Source organism: Benincasa hispida, unplaced genomic scaffold, assembly GCF_009727055.1.
Source record: "Benincasa hispida cultivar B227 unplaced genomic scaffold, ASM972705v1 Contig557, whole genome shotgun sequence".
In the NCBI taxonomy this organism is placed as follows: domain Eukaryota; kingdom Viridiplantae; phylum Streptophyta; class Magnoliopsida; order Cucurbitales; family Cucurbitaceae; genus Benincasa; species Benincasa hispida.
The window spans coordinates 255,710-281,310 of record NW_024064924.1 but is presented as its reverse complement, the minus strand read 5'-3'; positions in this window follow the sequence as shown (position 1 = coordinate 281,310).

The following is a 25,601-nucleotide window of genomic DNA, read 5'->3' as shown; positions in this document are numbered from 1 at the left end:
GAAGAAATGTGTAAATTGATAACTTAAAAATTTAATAACATGTCAGGTGAAAAATTATAATTCGTGATCTCTTGACCAAGTCATATTCTAGACTAAAAAAATTAGAAAAAAAAATATTCTAGATGCAATCCTAAAAGTACCAAAATATTATTTATCAGGTTTGTTTTTCATTTTTTCTTTTATTGAATTACTTAGAGTTGGGAAATTCTAACAAACAGAAAAATCTAAAACATATTTACGCTTTATGGTAAAAAGAAATTTTTTACTATAAAATTTAAATATTTTTAAATATTTTTTTATATTTAAAAAAAGCCCCCAATTGAAACAATTTCTTACACAGAACCAAAAACAAAATATTAGAATTAAATTCGAATGTGTTTTTGGGGAAAGAGAATTCCTAAATTCCTAATTTGGCCCTCACCTTTTATTCAAACATTTCATCTAAAACAGTAGTTAGAAGCTGCCGTCCCACCCTTAGCAAATTGGCAAATATACTCCAATTGCCACGTGTCGAAAGAGATAACAGAATCGCCACGTGTCAAGTAGAGGGGTAAAATTTAAATTTAGAGGAGATCCGCGTAGGAGCCAATAATAGAGGGCACACCCTCTTGAGTCTTGGGAGGGGAGGGGTTGAGTGGAAGAGAATGGACACCACGTGGCAGGATCTGATTGCGTACGATTTTTGGGGTGGGGAAAGCGTCGGACGAGAATTGGATTGTCGTTTTAAGTGTGATTTGCTGTCGTCTGCTGTTCCTACGGCGGCCATCAACCTCACATTCATGGTCCAACCTCGCATTCATGGTCCTTGCATTTCGAGAAAGTGTATTTTTCGACTTACAAAATTAGTACGTTTTTTAAAATTCGTAAAATAATTTTTTTCGATCCATCCTACGTGAGATCGATCATCGAGAATTAATTAAAACAATCAATTTTTTTCAATTTATCAGTTATTTTAGACTTTTTCGGTACATCTCGCATAATTACACATCGAGATTTGCTGATTTTTTTTTTGTAATCTTCCCAAATTTATACTATTTTCAAAATTTTCTTCAAATTCGGTTATGTTTACAAAATATTATATCAAACTATTATGTGATTTTTCAAATCTTTAGCATAATTTATGTTTTCACAATTGTATGAATTTTCAAAATTTCAAGCATTTTCCAATTATCAAATTAAAATTTTCAAATTGATTCAACATTTTTTAATTTTTGGAAAGACCTAATTTTTTGAAAAATTGGATCAAATTTGGGATATATATAGACTGTCGGTGTTAATCTGTTCAAGATTCCACAGAGAAAGCTCAAATATATGAATTTTAGTGTTAATTATGCCCGAATTTCACTGAAAAAACTTAAATATATAGAATCCTAGTGTTATTTTGCCTAAAATTAGCATTGAGATGCACATAATCTCGGTGTATAATTTGGCGAGATGTACCGAGAAATCCTCAAACAATCGATAAATCGGAAAAAGTTGATTTTTAAACTAAAATCCCATGGTCAATCTCACTCGAGATGAATAAAAAAAAAACTATTTTTACAAGTTTTAAAAAAAGATACTAGTTTTATAAGGTAAAAACTTAAACGTACTATTTCTGACAATTTTCCTTACATTTTTTTCCTTCCTTGCTCTTTTCTCCTTTTGCTCATTCCATGGTCCATTCAAATCTATTTTACCACTTGCCCTTTATTAAAATCATTATTATTTAATATTATTCAAAATTAATATTTAATTTTACATTTTTAATTACATTTTTTATATTATTAAAATTGATTTTATAGGATTAGAATCATTTTCAGAGTGATTTTAACATGTGTGTGATATTCTAATAAATATTTCTATATATTGTATTGAGATTTACAAAGGCATTTATACAAAATGCTGATAAACTACAAAATGAAACTTCAATCCTAATTTTCTAATCTATAGCCTAAACTTACATTATATGAAGAAGACATAAGTTAATGCATAAAATATAGGAATTTAATCCTTTCAAAATCACACTCCAACATGCTATCATTCTCTCCCAATAAGATGTGGTTCGGGGACGAACCAAGCGGAAGCTGGTGGGCATGTAACGACCCGAGTTCAGGAGGGGTACATGAATGAACCGATATCACATCTGAATAAGAGGGATCCTGAAGACATGAAAGTATGGTTAAAAAAGACTTAAAAGAATTGAAAGTTACTACCTATACCAACTAGGTGCACCTTCTTTTTCGGTGGCTCAATCATAAGAACTCTAAAGTTAAGCATGCTTAACTTAGGTCAATCCTATGTTGGGTGATCTCATGTTGAAAGGACTTGTGCTGGTTTGTGAGGACAACTTTCACTTCTAGAAGATGACCTCATGTTGAAAGGACCTGTGTTGGTTTGTGGGGACAACTTTCACTTCTAGAAGAAAGGACTCGTATTGATTCCGAATCCTACTAAAAAAATTTAAATGATTAATTTTGATATTTATAGAAAATATATGAACTAATTAATTAGTGATAAATCACCGTCTGTTACTAGAACATTTTGCTTTTTTTGTCATTTATACTAATACATTTTTATTTGCACTTGTTTTAGAATTATAACTTATATTGAAAGTGAATTTTTGAATGACAAGTGACAACCCACTAAAAGGTTAATATGTTTTCCAATAATTTCTAGCCGTGGTAGTTTTTAGACAAAAAATAATAATAATAATAAATAAATAAATAGTTGCAGTTGGATTTTCATAAATTTTAATTTTAGACAAAAAAAAAAAAAGTGTTTGGTAAATCAACATTAAATGGGTTTTTATATATTTATCAATATAATTATATTATTTTAATTTTCTTTATATTGATCTTTATTATAAAATCATTATTTAATTTAAATATTAAATTGTTTTGTTGACCATATAAAAATGTATCCATAATCATAAATATAATTGTTTTAAACCATATTTCTATTCTCACTATCTTTTGACTCATCTTCAAATTTTTTTTTAATGTAAACATTGTGGATGGATCGAATATCAAACTTCAAAATTGATAGTTTATATTCATACTAGTTGAGTTATACTCAGGTTGACATCCATTTTGAAAAAAGTAACAACTAAATTATATATAAATCAATTATCATATATATTATTTTATATAAACATTCATTTGATTATTTTGTTCTATGGCATCATGTGAATTTATATTTTAATTCCCATACATCTAAATGTTATTTTTGAATTAAATCATATTTTTGGCCTGAATGTTGTTTTATTCTGACCCTCTTTATCCTTTTTTAATATTTTAAATTAAGAGGCCGTTGTGTTGAGTGATCATCTTTTTGTTTTTTAAAATATTTTAGTTCAAATCATATTTCCTTTTTTTATTTTTTATTATTATTATTATTATTATTTTTTTGTGGTTACTTATCTTCACTTTATGCCGATAAACTCTTGTTTTATTTCTGGGTATTAGTTTAAATATAAGGAGATAATTTAGATTTTTTAATTAATATTGTTATTTTCCTAATATATTTAAAAATTAACAATATTAATAAAAGAATCCGATATAATTTGGCTGTCAACTCAAAAAAGACACTAGTGATCGTGCCTTGTACAATTTTCAAAGAAACCCTCTAATATTTAATTTCTTTGACTAACTCTCAATCAACTTTAGGGGTTGTTTGGTTCACCAATATGAGTTGATTTAGCCCACCAATTTTAAATATTGGTCGAGTTGAGTGGATATATTTTACCAACTCACTTCAACTCACCTCAACTCTCCCTTATTCTCATGTTCTCAATAGCTCCATCCATCGGTTACTGTCACACTTCGAGAACTAATTTCAGGCTCCGACAACCACCCTCGATGATAATTTTGGTGACCAAATACGAACTCTGACAACCACCTTTGTTGAAAACTTCAACGACCAACTCTGAGCTCCGACAACCATCTCCGATGACAATTCTGGCGACAAAATCCAGGCTCTGACAATCACATCCGATGACAGCTCTGGCGGCCAACTCCGAGCTCCAACAACCTTCGGACGACCAACTCACCTCCGGTGATCCAACTCTGACGACCACCTTCACGCTACCAACTTCGACAACAAACTTCGATGACCAACTCTGACAACCACCTCCGACTACAAACTCCGATGAAAATCACCTTTGATGATCACCTTTGAGATAGCAACTCCAACGACCAACTCGAGGCTTCAACAACCACCTTCTTTGATATTTATTCTAAAATATTTTAGAATAAATTTTAGAAGATGGGGTGGTTGGGTCTTATAGTAATAAATTTTTAGTGTCAAATAGGTCGTTATACTCATAAAAAAATGTCGTGTCTAATATAATTTTAAACTATAAAAAATGTGTACTAAATCCTCGTAATTTCCAGTTTTGTGACTCATAGTTAATAAACTTATTAATCGGTTAAAAGTCAACAATCTCACAATTTTTATAAGATTGATGAGTTACTTCTCTCATTGTCTATTTATATTTAATTTTAGTTTTGTGAGATCTGTTGATTTTCCGAATACAAAATTTTCAATATGATCCAACCTGCATTAAAGCGATTGTAGAGACCCAATTGAAAGAAACAATAGTCACGGCTTAAAAAGAGAGTGAATGTCCTTATGTTGTCTCTTTGTATTCATCATTCCTGGATGGATCAATTTCTTTTTTCTTTTTTTAAACAAATGTTCATTTGGGCTTAATGGACATTGGTACCGTATTAGATAATATAAAATTTCATCTCAAAACTACTTGACGATGAAAATAGTAGTATGCTTTATCAAGATTGTGAGATGAGATATTTCTTAGATATATAGATACCTACAAAATTTAATTCAACACTAAATTAATTCTTGAAAAATTTAAATTTTGTCTAATAGATTAGTAAGACAATTCCAAAATCGAGGGACCGGACTAGTTATTTTAATATTACTATTATTTTAAAAAAGAACTAAACTTGTTATTTAAACGGTAAACATTGAATGCTATACTAACTGAAGTTTTTGTAGCCATCTTTTCGTTAATAACTAGTAGACGTGTTCTGATTTGTTGCCACTTTATGAAAAATAGGAAACGTACAAAAATAAACTCGCACCCATGTATTTATGAACAGAGTGCTTCGACAATGAAATCGTAGAAGTGCTGAGAATTTGGTAGAAACCGACGTGAACGAAAGTCTTTAATGGGAAATTTCGCTTTTTTTTTAATTTATTTTTTTTATGATTTTTAAAAATAGAAACATAAAGAAAATTATTAAAAAAAGGAAAATTTAATCATCTGTAATGGAGATGAATAGAGATTGATAGAGTTCTAGCAGTAATAGAAACTGATAAAAGTCTATACTGATAGACGTTGATAGAAGTCTATCAATGTTTATTACTAATAAGACATTAATAGACGTTAATAAAATTTAATCATCTGTAATGGAGATGAATAGAGATTGATAGAGTTCTAGCAGTAATAGAAACTGATAAAAGTCTATACTGATAGATGTTGATAGAAGTCTATCAATGTTTATTACTAATAAGACGTTAATAGAAGTTTATCAGTATTTTTTTTTTGCTATTTTTATAAATAGTTTGACATTTTTTCTATATGTGATTTTTTTTTCCTTTTTTAGTTAATATTAGGGTTAGAGATTGAACCTTTAATTTCGACATTAATAATACAAGTTTATGTTAGTTGAATTATGCTCATATTGATATTAGAATTAAAAATTTCCTTTTTATCTCGAACAATGAACATTATATATATATAACAATGTATAACTTCCTAACCATTTTATAATTATAAGTTTTGTGAGGTTTTTGCCCATGAATGAAATAAGATAGATTGTTGGCCTCAAACTAGGTTAGATGCAAGGTTAAAAATTATTTTGAGATGATCAAAATTATTTTTGCATTTTCAATAGTATTACGAAATATGTTTTTAATAATTAAATACATGCATGCATGGAACTTAAAACAAAACTCTGTTATGGTGAAATAAATGCTAATTAAATAAGGTAAGTTTAAAAAGCTTTCATTAAATTCAAACATTAAAAACATCAGTAGGGTACCCATAAATCATAAATGATAATAAATAAGTTTGAAAACGATTCTTAATAGTACGTTTTAAACATCAAAACTGAAAGTTAAGAAAAACATGAAAAGAAATCTAAATCTCATGAGCGGAAACATGAAACTAGTCCTAGTGGCTCGATCATGAATTCCGCTTGTCCTTCGCTGGTGCATCTCTACCTTTACCTGAAACAACAACATGAGAAAGAATGAGTATAAAATATTCAGTAAGTAACCCCATTACTGGGGTCAGGTTAGGCATGTATGTCCTCTAGATACCTACCTCTGATGTAACATATAAACTGTTCTAATCCTCATAGGACACATACATACATGAAAAACTGAGTTCTATCCTACTGTAGCTAAATATGCCCACTACCTCTGGTGAATCCCAAAGGAAACACAATAACTGGTGAATCTCGAAGGAGACACAATAACTGGTGAATCCCGAAGGAAAGACAAACTGGTGAATTTCGAAGGAACCACAATATCTTGAGAATCCCGAAAGAACCACAATATCTTGAGAATCTCGAAGGAGACACAAACTGGTGAATCTCGAAGGAGACACAAACTGGTGAATTCCGAAGGAAACACAATATCTAGAGAATCCCGAAGGAGACACAATATCTGGTGAATCCCGAAGGAAACACGAACTGGTGAATCCCGAAAGAAACACAAACCTAATGGGCATTCTAACTAATCAGTAAAATCACTATCATAGGCTTGACACCATAATTATCACAATATGGTTCTATGAAATACATATATGCCTCAACATCATGGCTCTACAACATACACACATGCCTTAATATCCACAGATCACATATAACCTCATGAATTTAAATATCATTTCATGCTAGCATTCAAGTATCTATGTGCACAAATACATCTTTCAGATCCTCAAGCAAGAACATACATCGGTTATACTAAACTACCAGTTCATCATGCTGTCATTCTACCATAACATTCATCTGGTGTCTGGCCCGTGGGCAGTTCCAGTAGTAAGATTACTTACCTCGAAGTCAAGTTCAGATATTAATCCAAGCTAATGATCTTCAACCAAATAAGTCCTGAATTGAGTCCCCTAATACAGACATAACACTAAATTTCAGTCTTTGGAACCAAAACCCAAACACAAATTTAATCAAATGGTCACCAAATAACTTACCCAAACGAAACTTGATCAACAAACACTCGTAAGATTTTGATTCCAAAATCTTCTCTTAGCAGATTTTAAAACTTAATGGATGACGACTTAGAACCTTCAAAATACTTAAAATTAAACCATTCTTTTAGTCCAATAATCAATAGGTGGCCAACAACCAACAACAAGGATCACAACGCTTATCAAACTACTTGCTGAACGAACTCGAATCCGCTGGACAGCACGTTGCGCACTCTGAAGTACTCCAATCTTGGATCTAAATTCCAATTATAATCGGCATCAACCAAAAAGAAAACCAAAATTTAATGGGCAACCGAGAACCTTCTAAACTCAACTGCTCTTACCTAAAACTTACCAACACTAGCAGAAGTCTGATGAATGATCGCAAAGAACGGCAGTGACCGACGGAGATCGATGGCTGGGCTCGGACGGTTAGCTGGACGAGCGGCTCGGCCTCAACCAAACAGGGCTGGGGGCATCGAGTGGTTGCTAGAAGAAAAGGTGCGGCGGTTAGGCGTGAAGGCAGTGCCGGGAGTTGAAGCTCAAAGCGGTGGCGTCGCTCGGGCTGGTGCTTGCTTGCGCGTGAAGGCTGGCGCGGCTCCAACGGGTCTGACAAGATGACGTCGAGCGAAAGCTAGCGTGCGGTTAGGCTTCACATCTGACCGGCGGCGCGCTGAGAAGGCTTCGGATCGCCGACTACTCGTCGGCGTTGGTTTCGACGGAAAGTGGCTTACTTGGTGTTCGGCGGCAAGGGTTTTCATGGGGGAGGGGGGAAGGGGGGGAGGGGAGGGCACACGGTGTGTGGAAAAAGAAGAGAGGGAATTAATAAAAAAAATAATAATAATAAAACTTAAGAACTTAAAAAGGAAATAAAATAAACTTTATTTTATTCCTTTCCTTATTCCACTTTATTTTATTAAATTCATTTCGTTCCAAAAAAAAAAATAGTGAAATTAATTCCTGCCATTAATTTCTAAATTGAATAATTTTGTAAGGTAAAAAATTAAATTCCCGCACTTACACTTGAACCAAAAAAGCCCTCCACTAATAAAATTACTGAAATTACATTAATACTAAATAAAAAATACGGGGTGTTACATTCTTCCCTCTTCAAAGAACTTTCATCCTCGAAAGTTCATTCTTGAAAAAGCTCCAGGTACTGGGCCTTCATCTCATCCTCTCGCTCCCAGGTAGCCTCCTTGACCTGGTGATTCTGCCACAGAACTTTCACGAAAGCAATTTCCCTACGGCACAATATCTTTACTTCTCTATCGAGAATCTCTACAAATTTCTCTTCGTAGCTCAAGTTGTCATTCAACTGCAAGGGCTCGAAGTCAACTACATGGGATGGGTCTGTCACATACTTCCTTAGCATCGAAACATGAAAGACATTATGAACTGAAGACAGTGCTAGGGGCAATTTCAATCGGTAAGCTACGGGGCCAACTCGCTCCAGGACCTCGAAAGGTCCAATGAATCTCAGACTCAACTTCCCCTTCCTGCCACTTTTAAGAACATTTTCACACCAATCTCAAATTTCAGGTCCTTACGTCTTACATCGGCATAACTCTTCTGTCTGCTCTGAACCGTTTGCATATGAGCCCTGATCTTCTGTATTTCCTCATTCGTGGTCTGCATCAATTCAGGTTCTAACAATTTCCTCTCTCCTACCTCATCCCAACACACAGGGGACCTGCAACTCTTCCCATATAGGGTCTCAAATGATGACATCCCAATAGTGGATTGGTAGCTGTTATTATAAGCAAACTCCATTAAATGGAAGTGAGTATCCCATCTTCCTAAAAACTCTATCAGGCACGTAACATGTCTTCCAATATCTGATTCAATCGCTTTGTCTGCCTATCAGTTTGTGGGTGGAAAGCTGTACTGAAATCTAACCGGATCCCTAAAGCTGCCTGAAGACTTTTCCATAAGTTAGACATAAAATGAGGGTCTCTATCCGACATGATGGATACAGGCACTCCATGCAATCTCACCACCTCCTTCATGTATATCTGTGCCCACTTATTTACTGAAAAGGTGGACTTCCCAGGTATGAAATGTGCTAACTTTGTAAGTCTGTCTACCACAACCCATATCATAGTGAAACCTTTGACTGTCCATGGCAACCCCACAATGAAGTCCATAGACACATGCTCCCACTTCCATTCTGGTACACTCAATGGCTGTAACAAGCTTGCTAGTTTCTGCCTCGAGGCTTTCACCTGTTGGCACACCAAGCACTTACTGACGAAGTCTACAATCTCTCTTTTCATATCATTCCACCAGTAGTAACGTTTCAAGTCCTGATACATCTTGGTAATGCCAGGTTGAATAAAAAATAAGGAACTATGAGCCTCTGACAATAACTCATCTTTATTATCATTAACTGTTGGCATGCACAAACGTCCCTGATAAAGGAGGCCACCTTCCGCTGATACTGAGAATTCGCTATCCTGGCCTGACTCCACCCTACAAACTCTCTCCTCTAGATAAGGGTCACCTTGTTGCGTATCAATAATCTTCAGCCTTAAACTCGGTCGCACTGACAACTGTGCTAACTGTGTCATGACTTTTCCCACTGCCATCGCAATCTCTGCCCTCTCTAGCTCCCTGCATAAATGAGTCTGTCTAGTAATGAGGGCTGCTGAATGAGCCACCTTTCTACTTAGAGCATCTGCCATTACATTTACCTTTCCTAGGTGATACAAAATTTCACAGTCATAATCCATCACTAGCTCCAACCACCTTCTTTGCCTCATGTTCAACTCTTTCTGAGTGAAAAAGTACTTTAAACTCTTGTGGTCAGTGGAGATTTGTATCTTCTTTCCATATAAGTAGTGTCTCCAAATCTTAAGAGCAAAAACCGTTGTTGCTAACTCCAAGTCATGCGTGGGATAATTCTGTTCATGTTTCTTTAACTGACGTGAAGCGTAAGCAACTACTCTACCCTACTGCATCAGTACGCATCCCAACCCCTTCTTGGACGCATCACTGTAAATGACAAAACCACCTGATCCATCTGGTACTACAAGAACTATGGCTGAAACCAGCCTCTGCTTGAGATCTTGAAAACTACTCTCACAAGCCTCATTCTAAACGAAATGGACTCCCTTCCAAGTCAACTAAGTGAATGGGGCGGCTATACGAGAGAAGTCCTTTACAAATCGTCTATAGTAGCCTGATAACCCCAGAAAACTGCGCACTTCACTGACTGTGGTTGGACGAGCCCAACTCGTAACTGCCTCAATCTTTGCAGGATCTACAGAGACACCTTCCTTCGATACTACATGCTCTAGAAAGGATACCTGCCACAACCAAAATTCATATTTAGAAAACTTAGCATACAGTTGATTGGCTCTCAACGTCTCCAAGACTTTCCTCAAATGCTCCTCACATTCGGCCTCTATCTTTGAGTATACCAAGATTTCATCAATAAAAACAATCATAAAGGTGTCGAGGAATTCCTTGAACACCCTATTCATCAAATCCATGAACACTGCTGGTGCATTCGTTAGACCGAACAACATCACTATGAACTTATAATGCCCATACCTTGAACGAAAAACTGTCTTGGGTATGTCACTGTCTTTTATTCTCAGCTGATGGTATCCTGATGGGAGATCAATCTTTGTGAATACCGTAGCTCCTTACAACTGGTCGAACAAATCATCAATCCTGGGGAGGGGATACTTGTTCTTGACGGTCACCTTGTTCATCTCTCTGTAATCAATGAACAGACGTAACGATCCATCCTTCTTTTTCACAAACAAAACAGGTGCACCCCATGGTGACACACTAAAGCGTATGAAATCCTTGTCCAAAAACTCCTGCAATTGGACCTTCAGCTCCTTCAACTCTGCCGGGGCCATCATGTATGGAGCCTTCGAAATAGGGGTTATGCCTGGCTCCAACTTAATAGCAAAATCTATCTCCCGCTGCGGGGGTAGTCCGGGAAGATCCTCTGAAAAAACGTTTGGAAAATCCCTCACTACTGGCTCTGAAGTCAAGGTGACTTCCTTTTCTCTAGTGTCCACCACACTGGCCATAAAGCCCCAGGCTCCTTGGTCAAACAGTCTACTGGCCTTCAATATTGAAATCACTTTGGGTAGGACTACGGTCCCAATCCCTTTAAACTTAAAACTGGCTCATGTAAGAGGGTTAAAGATGACCTCCTTACGGGAGCAATCTATGCTGGCATGATTAGCATCTAAATAATCCATGCCCAATATCACATCAAAATCATGCATATCTAAAATAACAAGGTTACATCTAATGCACGATTTTCTACCTCTACCTGACATACTTTTATCTTTTTTGTAGCTAACATGATCTCTTCTGATGGAGTGGAAATGGACAATACAAATGGCAAAGGTTCTGAGTCTAACATGGCATGCCTTACAAATACAACGATATAAACGAATGCGAAGAGACAGAGTCAAACAAAACTAAAGCATGGTGCCCCAAAATGGGAAGCGTACCTATCACCACTATGCTTGACTTCTCGGCCTCACGCCAAGTGGTAGAGAACACTCTACCTTGCTACTGCTGACGACTCGGGCCCCTCTGAAAGAGCTTACGGGCTGGCCCTTGTGTTTAGGTGCGTTCCTCCTTGGGCATCTCTCTGACATATGCCCCTCCTAGCCACATCGAAAACAGACCCCAGAGCCGGCTAGGAAACGTCCCCAATGTCGCCTACCATAACCACAAGTAGTACATATCGGCCTATCCTCCTTGATAGTCGCAACTTAGGAACCATGCTATCCCCACTGACGTGGAGCACTCACTGTGTTCTGGTTCCTCTGCTGATGCTTAGGAGCCCTTGGCTATGCCTTCCTTTTCTGACCTGCGGAGGTCCCAATCCTGAGCGACTTCCTGTATTCCTCTCCCACCTGGGAGTCAGCATCAATTCTCATGGATGCCCGCAGTGCCGTAACATACGTCTTGAGGTCCAAGGCATGTACCATACCTTGCAGTTCGCTCCTCAGACCCTAGATGAATTTCTCAGTCCTCGCTGCCTCGGTGGCTACTAGTTTAGGAGCAAAGTGGGATAACTTATCAAATTCCTGCTCATACTCCTCCACTGACATAACTCCCTGTTTCAAGTTCAAGAATTCTGTCTGCTTGTTGTACTGGGTGTTGACCGAAAAATACCTCTCATAAAAACGCTCCTTGAACTGCTCCCAGGTTGCAAGTTTCCCACCAGTATCAATCATTTTCTCTGCTGAATACCACCAGATTTCCGCGTTACCAGTCAACATGAAAATTGCGCATTGAAGCTTGTGCTCTTCCAAGCACCTCATAAAACGGAATATCGTCTCGATAGATGATAACCACATCTCTGCTTTGGTGGGGTCCTCCAAAAATCCATCAAAAGAGCAAGGGTCATACTTCCTGAAATCCCTCAAGGGACAGTCAGGCTACTCTTAGCTCCCTCTACTTGCATTCCTTCTCTAACTGTCTTTCTTGTTCTAGGTTTAGGTGTCATGTCCTGTCATGAACTCATAAATTAACTATCTATCTCTGAGTCTTTCTCAGAAATCATGCTATTAAAACACTACATCACTATTCTCATATCGGAATCTGGCGGCCCCTGATGGCCCTGACATTCCTCTGCGTCTCCTGCGACCTGGCTATGTCATCCTCACTTACCTTGAATGCTTCTAGAAGTGAAAGTTGTCCCCACAAACCAACATGAATCCTTTCAACGTGCTTTGTCCTCACTCACATGCATCCTAGGAAAATTCCTAGGAGGTCACCCAACATAGGATCTTATGATTGAGCCACCGAAAAGGAAGGTGCACCTTGTTGGTAAAGGTAGTAACTTTCAAAACTTTTAAGCCTTTCTTAACCATACTTTCATGTCTTCAAGATCCCTCTCATTCAAATGTGATATCGGTTCATTCATGTACCTCTCATGAACTCGGGTCATTACATAGCATGTTAGACCGAAAAATCAACAAGGTCGAACCAAACCAGTCAAAATGGAGTAGGACGGTCAGAAATATACTCAGATCGGTCGGGGTCGATTTTTGGTTTTTCGAACCGATTCTAGCAGCAGTCGGGGCACGTTATGAGTCGGGTCTCAACTCGACCCAATCAATTTATTATTATTATTATTTAAAATATAAATTGTTATTTTAAACAATTAGGGTAAACATCTTCATTCTTCTTTATTCGACTTCACTGCAGGGCGACTCTTTGACAACATCTTCTTTGTTCGACTCAGCAGCCGACTTCATCTTCTTCGTTCTAGACTTCCATCCAGCCAACGTCATTTTTCTTCTTTCTTCTTCATTCCAACCATCTTTCTTCCATTACATCTTCTTCTTTTTCTTCTTTCTTCTTCGTTCCAGCCGACATTTCTTCTTCGTTCCATTCCAGCCGTCGTTCCAGCAAACGTCGATCTTCATCTTGACATCTTCCACTTTCTTCTTCTTTCTTCTGCAGGTCCGTATCTTCATCTTGATATCTTCCATTACAACCGTTTCAATATATTATAGATTGTAGATTCCAGTCATTTCAATGGAAATTAGTTTGATTTATAGATGTATGGGTAGTGATTGACTGATTGTAATCTATTGTAGATTGTACACGATGGCCACAAAAATAGAAATTAGTTTTTTAAAACAATTGTTCAAGCCATTCTTAGTGTGCATGAACTTAACAATCTTGCTGAGATTAATTTTGAGTTATCAAAGTATGTGAAGGCGGTGTAAATACTTTGAGTATCTGAGTGTTTGTAAATACTATGAGACTTGAGTTTATGTAAAGCTGAAATACTTTAGTTTTTGTGAATTGTGTGATACTGACGTCTAACATGGTGTAGTTCAGTTACATGGATTCAATAGATATGGAGTTTGATGGGACTGCAACTGATGCTTCAAAAAATGAACTAGATGCAGAAGAAATGGATGCCAATACAAATATCATTGATGTTGATTCAACAAATGAGATATCAAATGTTCCAAGTCCACCAAAAAGAAGGAAGGCTTTGAAAAAATCCATATTTTGGGATCATTTTGAGAGGCTAAAAGGTGATCCTAAAGACCCTCATGCTCAATGTAAGTACTGTGGAGTTGTCTATGCATGTCATTCTAAACGTAATGGTACAGGGACTCTGAAGAATCATGTGAAAAATTGTAAAAATACCCTTACCAGAAAAAGAGAGATCCAACCCAAATGACATTAGCTTTCAAAACTAAAGGCAAAGACAATGTTGGGGATAATACGTCACAACTTATATGTGAGTCATATAGTTTAGAGAGTTGTTGGGAAGCGTTGGTTGAAATGGTAATTGTTGACGAATTGCCATTCAAGTTTGTGAAGGGTAAAGGATTTAAAAAAAAAATTGATAGATTAACACGTGCAAGTCAACCTAGATTTTTTTTTCCGTCTTGGTTTACAGTGGCTAGAGATGTACTTAAGTTGTATGTTAATGAGAAAAAAACGTTTGAAAGACATGTTTGTGAGCAAGAAGTATAGAGTTTCTCTCACTACGGATTGTTGGACATTGGGACAAAATATAAATTACATGGTACTAATTGTCCATTTCATAGATTCTGATTGGAGATTACATAAAAGGATACTTTGTTTTTGTCCAATTAAGAATCATAAAGGTAATACTATTGGTAAAACCATTGAAAAGAATTTGAAGGATTAGGGTATTGAAAGGGTAATGACTTTGACTGTTGATAATGCAAGTTCGAATGACACTATCATTGTTTATCTTCTGAAAAGATTCAATAATGGATTATTGTTTGGTGGAGAATTTCTGCATGTTCGTTGTTGTGCTCATATATTAAATTCATAGTATGTGATTGATAACTCGTAGAAATACAAGCTATTGTAGCCTTTTACTTAGAATTATGAGGGCTAATAAGCAGAATATGTGTTAATAATACCAAGGATTCATATGGAAAAGTGAGCTTGCGTCGATCAGCATTGAAAATCCTCACTAACCTTATATCATGTGTTATTATGCATCAAAGTGTATTTTTGCAGCCATTGTAGGAATCGATCACACGTGTTGATCCTAGACCATCGCAAAGTTGATCGCATGCGTTGATTTTCATGAAGACCAGTTCGTCGCATGAAATGTTGCAACTACAGAACGATAGCCATGATAAGAGGACGATCGCAAGGTGGGTGGAATACGTTGATACTTCAAGAAAAAACAAGCATGAATGCATACCTTGGGAGTATCAACAAGATAAGATGATGTTGACATTGCCCATACCGCGACAAAAGTAGCAGTGAGGCAGAACACAATCATGAACGTTGTCAGTGTTTAAGCTCTATAAATAGCACCTTGGACCTTCACTTCAAAGTATCAAAGCTTCTGCCTTAAGGCAGATGCTTGCGATCATAGATGAGAGCATGAGCAAGATTTTCTTTGAGGATTCTTCACCTCCACAACCCATTCCGAGTGACGGCCGGAGTTTTCGCTGGAGATAGAGCTTGAGAGAGACTTCTCCATCATCCATCCATAGTGCCACCAACAGCCTTGACGCATTTCAGATGAAAAGCAAGAGATTGTTTTCATCTAACCTTCCATTTCTCCTCTTGTCTCTATATTGTATTACATTTTGGCTTAAGACATTAATACATTTTGTAATCAATGCATATCTTAATTCCTTCAACGCCATCTTCTTCATCTTTGTCATAGTTTACCTTCATTATTTAGTTATCAAAGGCGGTCACATACTCAGTCGTGTAGCCTAGAGATAGGACGCATGTAGTAACCCACCGAGAGGTGTGGTTGTGCGAGTATAGTGAGTTAATCCTCTTCGCTTGATGTGAGGCTGTAGCAATGCTTGTCTACGGGCTGTTGCAATGCTTGTCTATGAGCTGATTCGCTGCAACTAACAACCTGAGAGGGTGAGTAGTGGAACACACTAAAGCTAAGTATGCATTATTCCTAGAGATAGGCACGATCTTATGCTCGATGCAACCATGCATTATAGAGATATAAGCATGCGGCTAGCCATCGAGAGGTGCGCGATGCGTTAGTGTGGCGAGCTGGGATTACTCGAGCGACCTAACATAATGAACACATTATCATGCGTTAACAACTGCTGCATCTCTATCAATTTCATAGTTAAATTTCCATTGCTCAATCTGTTTAGTTAGGAGTAGGAGTAGCGCATAATCCTTTACTTTTATATTTTTACTTTTATTCATTGACTCAAACACATTACTTCATAAACATTGAATTACAAGTCCCTGTGTTCGACCTCGAATCATCCGAGAAACTTGCGTTCTCGTTATACTTGGCAAGAAAGCAAGAAAACTTGTGACAGGAGTGCATGGTCATCGCATACATGCTTAAACGCATATTGTATATTTTCTAAGTTCAACGCATGACCTTCGACGCATAACATAAGATGCACGCATATTTATTTTCCTCTCATTTTCCAACGCATCAGTGATGCTTTTAAGGAACATAATGATTGCATTGAAAGGATTCGGTATGTTGTACGATTTATAAGATCTTCTCCTGCACGTTTTTTGAAATTTAAAAAGCACATTGAAATTGAGAAAATTTCTTATAAGAGTTATATGTGTCTTGATGTTCCCACTAAATGGAACTCTACATATTTGATGCTTGAGGCAGCTGTGAAGTTTGAAAAGACTTTTCATAGATTAGAAGATGAAGATGCTTCTTATAGACACGATTTGTCACCAAATAAGAAAAATTGGACAAATGCTAAAACGTTGATTAGGTTTTTAAAGGTCTTTTATGAGATGACGTTGAAAATTTCAGGTTCTTTGTACACCACTTCGAATATGGTTTTTCATCAGATTACAATGTTTCAAAATTGTATACATTTGAATGCTAGTAGTGCAAATGCAATGCTAGTTGGAATGGCCAATAGCATGGAGGCCAAATTTGAGAAGTATTGGGGGAACAATGAAAAAAATAATCTATTGTTGTATGTTACTATTGTGCTAGATCCTCAAAAAAAGCTAAGATTTGTATCTTTTTGCCTTAAAATTTTTTTTGGGTCAGAGGTTTCCAAATCTATGAAAAATGTAGTGGAACAATGTTGTAGATGTCTCTTTCATGAGTACAGTACTACTCATGCTCAGAGTGGGAATTGGAGCGGGAGTGGGAGTACTACTACTAATACACCAATTATCTCAGCCTTGGAGACCATGATTGATTGTGATGCAACCGAAAAGGTAGGTGAAAACTTTTTCTATGATACAATTGATCTTGATTTTGAAGGCGATTAGACTACACCTTTTGAACAGGAGTCAGAGATTGATATTTATTTGTTGGAAGCCAATGTTAAGAATGAAGGTGATTTTGACATACTTCAATGGTGGAAGAGGAACCGTCGTCAGTTTGAGGGATTTAGTCATATAGCTAGAGATATTTTGGCAATTCCAGTATCTACTATAGCGTCTGAGTCGGCTTTTAGTATAGAAGGACGTGTTGTTGATTCATCACGTTGTTCATTGGCTCCAAAAATAGTGTAGGCTCTCATTTGTACTCAAAATTGGCTAAATTCTGTTCCAATAGATCTTGAAGTTTAGTATGACATGGAAGAAGCTTCATTATTTAAAGAAGGTATTTGTTCAATTGTTTAACTTTAAACTTTATTCATTTGTATTTTGTAGTTGTAACTTGTTAGTTTAAAATCTTAATGAGGTTGTCTTTCTCTTTTTAATCTTAATTATATAGGATTTAGAGCGGTTATGGACAATGAAAAAACATTCAAGACCTTCCAGATTTTGCAAAGTTGTCAGTTATCGAAGCATTTATCATTTGATTTTATTGTAATTTGGTTATATTTGAGAATTGACTTTTTGTTTTATTGTAATTGGATTGTATTTGACAATTGACTTTATGTTGCAATTTCTAATTTGATTGTAAGTGACTATATGTCATGTGACATTTCTATTTGTGACGTACACTCTCGATTCTCATATTACTTTTGTTTTCAAATATATATGTTATATGTATTAGGGGTTCTTTAAGCAATTAAGCGAAGTGAACACAACCCCAATAGACATGTTAATGGTTAAATATTAAGAGTTGTCAAACAAATCATATCAATATCTTATTTTTAATACCTCTATTTCATAAGTATTAAAATGTGAAATAGTATCTTGAATTTTGAATCATAATCACAAATTAAGAGAGAAAACTAAACATGATTGATAAGAAAGTGAATAAATAGTTGATTTTTTATTTGTATTAAAAGATTGCTATTTATAACGATAATGATTTATAACTAAATATAACTTCTACCTAATAGCAATTTTCTTAAGAATTTTAATAAATAAATATAATTTCTTTAAAAGTAAGGAAAAAAAATAAAAGGAAAATGCAAAATCTGACCAAACTGATCAACCGACTGACTGGCCGATCGGTCGTGTTTCTACTCAGTCGATGCCCGGGACTGGTTTGGTAATATTCCAAACCGATTTTGGTTAGTTCGGCGTCAGTCTGGTCGAAAAACCGACTCCGACCAGCCGATGATCACCCCTAGTTTGAAGTTGTTGTTCTACAGGATTAGCCGTTGTATCTTGACGAAATGATCAATATCGTCCTCTTGCAGTATGTGCAAAGCAATTAATTATCTTTAGAAAATCACTTATCAGAGTGTGCCTCGACTATCTATTAATATTTTCACAGTATCTTGAGACTTTCTTGTTAACTCAATTTATAGCCTTTGTTATTCTATATCACTTACTCTTGAGTTTAACCATTATTATTGTAACATTACGTTTATTATAAATATTTTATCTAACTAAGGTATAATCGATTACCAGTGTTATTCAGTTTGGGCTACATAAAGATAGGTGTAACCCACACTGCATCTAATAAAAAATCTGCAATTTGACAAAAACAATTATAATTGAATTATTTATATTTCCTTTTTTATGTAAAAAAAAGTGTTGCATAGGTAAATTTTGAAAACGTGATGTTACAAGGTTGTAGTTTACAACTTCAATGAGCATATTATTATTTGAATTTTGAATGCATATCTATACGCATTAAGATAATAATTGTGAATCAATATGATCAATGTTTTGAGTCGTATATATGATCAACTTTTATCATTATATGTATGTTTTTTAAAATGAATAGTAGACGATCAATTTAGTTCCCCATTTTGTACTGTAATGCTTTGAATCTGTTATTTGGCGCTTCCAACAATCAAGTACCTCCTCTATCATAGACGTAACTAACACACAGTGAACCACATAAATATGTGTGTCTAATTTCTCCATTCTTTTATATTTTTCATATTTTTTACCTATCTATTTCATAGCAATTTATAATTATTTTTTTTTATCTTAATTCTTCGACTTTTATTTGCTCTCTCTTACTGTGAAGCCTTATTTTCAATTTCAAACAACTTTTTCTAAAATGAATGAAACTATTCAAATTATTTTCTTGATATGACTACCGCGTGATATATTTTTATATAGGTTGATTTTCATATGATTATTCATTCAATACATAATAAAAAATAAAATAAAAAAATAATAATAAAAAAACTTATAGTAATTTTACAATGATGTTAAAATCACATTTGTAAAATGTTGAAAACAGCTTCATGTTTGAAATACATTCAAGTATTATATTCATACAATCAAATTTAATTTTAAATTATTAGAAACATATTTCGTAATACTATTGAAAATGCAAAAAAAAAAAAAAAAAATTAATCATCTCAAAATAATTTTTAACCTTGCATCTAACTTAGTTTGAGGCCAACAATCTATCTTATGTCATTCATGGGCAAAAACCTCACAAAACTTATAATTATAAAATGGTTTGGAAGTTATACTTTGTTATATATATATATAATGTTCATTGATCGAGATAAAAGAAAATTTTCAATGTCAATATCAATATGGTATAACTCAACTAACATAAACTTATATTATTAATGTCGAAATGAAATGTTCAATCTCCAATCCTACATATTAACTAAAAAAGAAAAAGAAAAAAAATCATATATAAAAAAAATGTCAAACTATTTATAAAAATAGTAAAAGAAAAAGAAAAAAAATATTGAGATAGACTTCTATCAATTTCCATCCGTTTTCGTCAAGGAAGATTAAATTTTATTTTTTTTAATAATTTCTCTAATTTTTTTATTTTTAAAAATTACCAAGAAAAAAAAAAGTGAAATTCCTAATTAAATACTTTCGTTCACGTCGGTTTCTACCAAATTCTCAGCACTTCTATGATTTCATTGTCGAGCACTCTGTTCATAAATACATGGGTGTGAGTTTATTTTTGTACGTTTCCTATTTTCATAACGTGACAACGAATCAGAACACGTCTACTAGTTATTATGGAAAGATGGCTACAAGACTTCAATTAGTATAGCATTCAATGTTTACCGTTTAAATAACAAGTTTGGTTCTTTTTTAAAATAATAATAATATTAAAATAACTAGTCTGGTCCCTCGATTTTGGAATTGTCTTAATACCTCACTAATCTATTAGACAAAATTCAAAATTTTCAAGAATTAATTTAATGTTGAATTAAATTTTGTAGGTATCTATATATCTAAGAAATATCCCATCTCACAATCTTGATAAGGCGTACTACTCTTTTCATTATCGTTTGGTTTTGAGATGAAATTTCATATTATCTAATATGGTACCAATTCCATTAAGCCCAAATGAACATTCGGTAAAAAAAAAAATTAATAATTCATCCAAGAATGATGAATACAAAGAGACAACATCTTGAAGGACATCCACTCTCTTTTTAATCAATGACTATTGTTTCTTTCAATTGGGTCTCTACAATCGCCCTAATGCAGGTTAGATCATATTGAGAATTTTGCACTGAAAAAATTAACAGATCTCACAAAATTAAAATTAGGTATAAATAGACAATGAAAAAAGTGACTCATCAATCTTATAAAAATTGTGAGATCGTTGACTTTTAACGGATCAATAAGTTTATTACCTATGAGTCACAAAATTGAAAATTTTGAAGATTTAGTACACGTTTTTTATAGTTTAAAATTATATTATACACGACATTTTTTTAAGAGTGTAACCACGTATTTGACACACTAAAAATTTATTACTATAAGACCCAACCACCCCATCTTGCCCTTTTATTCCCTATTATAAAATTGAAATTGCCACCTTTAGAAAAACTTTATATGCTTTAAAATATTAATGAATGTTCATAGATTGTATTCGGCGGGTCTTTTTTAATATATGGTTGGAACATTTTTTCTAAAATTAATTAATCCATTTTTTAAACAATTTTAATTAAATTATTTTAAAATATGATTAGATAGATGAGTGTACATATTTTGTGAGAAAGCACATTATTATTAAAGCAATATTTGGGTACCTTCCAAAATGCATTTATCACAATACATCTCACTCTCATTATAAAAAATAAATTAATTAATTGATTAAAAAAATTAAGAAAAGATGTAGGAAGAATTTGCTATTTTATAAATTGTGATTGAATAATTTGTTAAAATACACCAAGACAAATGTGGTTTAGAACACACCTAAATATTTTTTTTTTATTAATATCTACTCCTTGAATTCAACAAATTTTCCAAGCTTGAACCTTTCTCAAAACGTTGTGGTCAAATTAATGTATAAAATAACAACTAATTATTGAAAAATAGAATCGTTTCCATTTCTTTTACTTTTTTTTTTTTTTAATCTCTAAAAGCTTATACAAATGTTTATTTTATAAGGCTCTTCACGTTTAAATTTAGAAAATTATTTTAAATGATAAAACTGTTGAAAATATTTTCAAATATAGAAAAATGTCACAATTTTTATCAATGATAGATGATTGTAATCTATCAGTATCTATTATTGATAGACAATGACAATTTACTATACATATAAATATTTTTATTTGTTTTTCTATATTTGAAAACAACACTTTGAGTTTTTAAATAATAATTGACATACTCATATCTAAATTTGACACAAGATGCAAGATATTAGTAATATATAAACTGAAATATAACATGCATTAGATAAGATTTCATTACATGTCATTACCAAATTATGAATGCTTAGAGCTTGTTTGGTAGAGAATTTGAAAATAAATTATTCAATGAAAATAAAGTTGTATTTCGTGTTTACATATATGTGTTTGATAGCAGGTTCAAAAATTAGATTCTAATTTAAAACAATGGTTTAAAATGTGTTTGATATCAGTTACCCACTAATATTTAGTTGACAATAAACTAATATAAATTTAATAAACTAATATAAATTTATTTATGAATATGATTTATGTTAAAAAAAATTATAAAATTATTATTTTGTAATATTATATAATTTATAATATATTACATGATACATATTATATTTTTTTTAAAAAAAAATGAATTTAGTTTATAAATGTCATATTTTATTTTTATATGTCTTTATCTTTATTTAATATAATTCTGCATTTTAAATTTTTAAATTTGGATACGATGAAAACATTCAAATGTTGTTTTCAGAATTTTCAAGCACAGAATCTCAGTTGTTAGAAACAAAATCCAAATTGTTTGTCAAACATATATTTGCTAAAATCATTAAATCTGAAAACATAAAACAAAATCTAAATTTTGTACCAAATAGACCCTTACTTCTTTGTAGATGATTCTTTCAGTAAAAACTCTAAGGGGCTGTTTGGGACGATGAGTTGAAATAGGATGTCTGAAGTTCATATGTGTGTAAAGTTCATATGTCTGTGGAGTTCATATATCTGTGAAGTTCATATGTTTGTATTTGGGGTGCATAGTTATTTGGTATGAGTTCATATGTTTGTGTTTGAGGCAAAGTTGAGTTCATATATTTGGTATCAGTTTTTTGAACTCTAAATAATATGCTTCTATGATTACTATTTTTGTTTTGAAACTTTTTTATTCAATAATTCTACCCATATTTGTTTGAATAAAATATGGATTGCAATTTTTTTTTAATTTCTAAAAATTTTATTTATTTCTTTATTTCTTTCTTTTTTGGGATGAACAACAATTAACTTATTACATTTCTTCTAGAAATATGGTTAAATAAAATGAGAAACTAAAGCGAAATCAAAACTTTTGATTCTAGCTAATTTTTCTCCATGAATTTCATTATCATCACCTCCTTTTTCTTTTTCTTCCTATTGTTGCTCTATATTTCTACTATATCATGGTTTTTTTAAAATTAAATCTCCCCATCATGTTACAACCAATGAAATGTCACCACATTTTTCAACAGTTTCACTTTCATTTCCTCTAAATTTGGAGGATCATCAGAGAACAAATCTCTATTTTTCAGTAATTCTTGCTGGAAAATGTTCCATAATTTTGTTTTCATTTTATATATATGTTACATACTTTTCGTCTAAATATTTTTTAACACTTATTTGATATGTGAATTCATTACGTATAAATATTGCACTTAATGTAGACAAAATAATATTTTTTTATATAAACAACCCTACAACATACTTTATCAGTCATTAGTCTTATAGTAGTTAGAAGTGGTTGTCGAAGTTGATCATCGAAGATGATTTTTGCTAGAGTTTGTTGTCGGAGGTGGTTGTCGGAGCCTGAAGTTGGTCACATGAAGGTGTATTGAAGTTGATTGTCAAAGTTTGTCATCGGAGGTGGTTTTTGAATCCGGGAGTTGGTCGAGCGAAAGTGATCGTCGAAGTTGATCATCGAAGATGATTTTCATTGGAGAATGTAGTCGTAGGTGACTGTTGGGGCCCGAAGGTAGTATTAGAGTTGGTTTTTGGAGTTTGTTGTCGAAGGTGGTTGTTGAAGCCTCAAGTTGGTTGTTGGAGTTGCTTGCTCAAAGGTGATTTTCACCAGAGTTTGTAGTCGAAGGTAGTTGTCAGAGNTGATTTTCACCAGAGTTTGTAGTCGAAGGTAGTTGTCAGAGCCTACAAAGGTGGTTGTCGGAGTTGGTCATCGAAGTTTGTTGTTGGAACCAATTGGTCGTCCGAGTTGGTAGCGTGAAGGTGGTCTTCGGAGTTGGGTCACCGGAAGTGGTTTTTTGGAGTTGGTCGCGCGAAGGTTATCGGAGCTTGGAGTTGGTTGTCAGAGCTGTCATCTGAGGTGGTTGTCATAGTCTGGATTTCGTCGCCGAAATTGTCATCAGAGGTGGTTACTGGAGCCCAGAGTTAGTCGCTGGAGTTTTCATCCGAGGTGGTTGTCAGAGTCCGTAGTTGGTCATCGGAGTTATCATTGGAGGTGGTTGTCGAAGCCCGAAGTTAGTTCTCGGGGTGTGATAGTGGCCGATGGGTGGAGCTATTGAAAACATGGGAATAAAGGAGAGTTGGGGTGAGTTGGTAAAATAATACAAACTCAACTCTACCAACATTTAAAGTTGGTGGGCCAATTAATGAATTGGTATATACCAACTCAACTCAACTCAACTCACGTTTATGAGCCAAACACTCTCTAAAGTTGATTGGGAGTTAGTCAAAGAAATTAAATATGAGAGGATTTCTTTGAAAATTTTATAAGATACGATCACTAGTATCTTTTTTGAGTTCACAACCAAATTATATCGGATTCTTTTATTAGTATCGTTAACTTTTAAATATATTAGGAAAATAACAATACTGATTAAAAAAAAATCTAAATTATCTCCTTATATTTAAACTAATACCCAGAAATAAAACAAGAGTTTATCGGCATAAAGTGAAGATAAGTAACCACAAAATAATAATAATAATAATAAAAAATAAATAAAAAAAGGAAATATGATTTGAACTAAAATATTTTAAAAAACAAAAAGATGATCACTCAACACAACGGCCTCTTAATTTAAAATATTAAAAAAGGATAAAGAGGGTCAGAATAAAACAACATTCAGGCCAAAAATATGATTTAATTCAAAAATAACATTTAGATGTATGGGAATTAAAATATAAATTCACATGATGCCATAGAACAAAATAATCAAATGAATGTTTATATAAAATAATATATATGATAATTGATTTATATATAATTTAGTTGTTACTTTTTTCAAAATGGATGTCAACCTGAGTATAACTCAACTAGTATGAATATAAACTATCAATTTTGAAGTTTGATATTCGATCCATCCACAATGTTTACATTAAAAAAAAATTTGAAGATGAGTCAAAAGATAGTGAGAATAGAAATATGGTTTAAAACAATTATATTTATGATTATGGATACATTTTTATATGGTCAACAAAACAATTTAATATTTAAATTAAATAATGATTTTATAATAAAGATCAATATAAAGAAAATTAAAATAATATAATTATATTGATAAATATATAAAAACCCATTTAATGTTGATTTACCAAACACTTTTTTTTTTTTTGTCTAAAATTAAAATTTATGAAAATCCAACTGCAACTATTTATTTATTTATTATTATTATTATTTTTTGTCT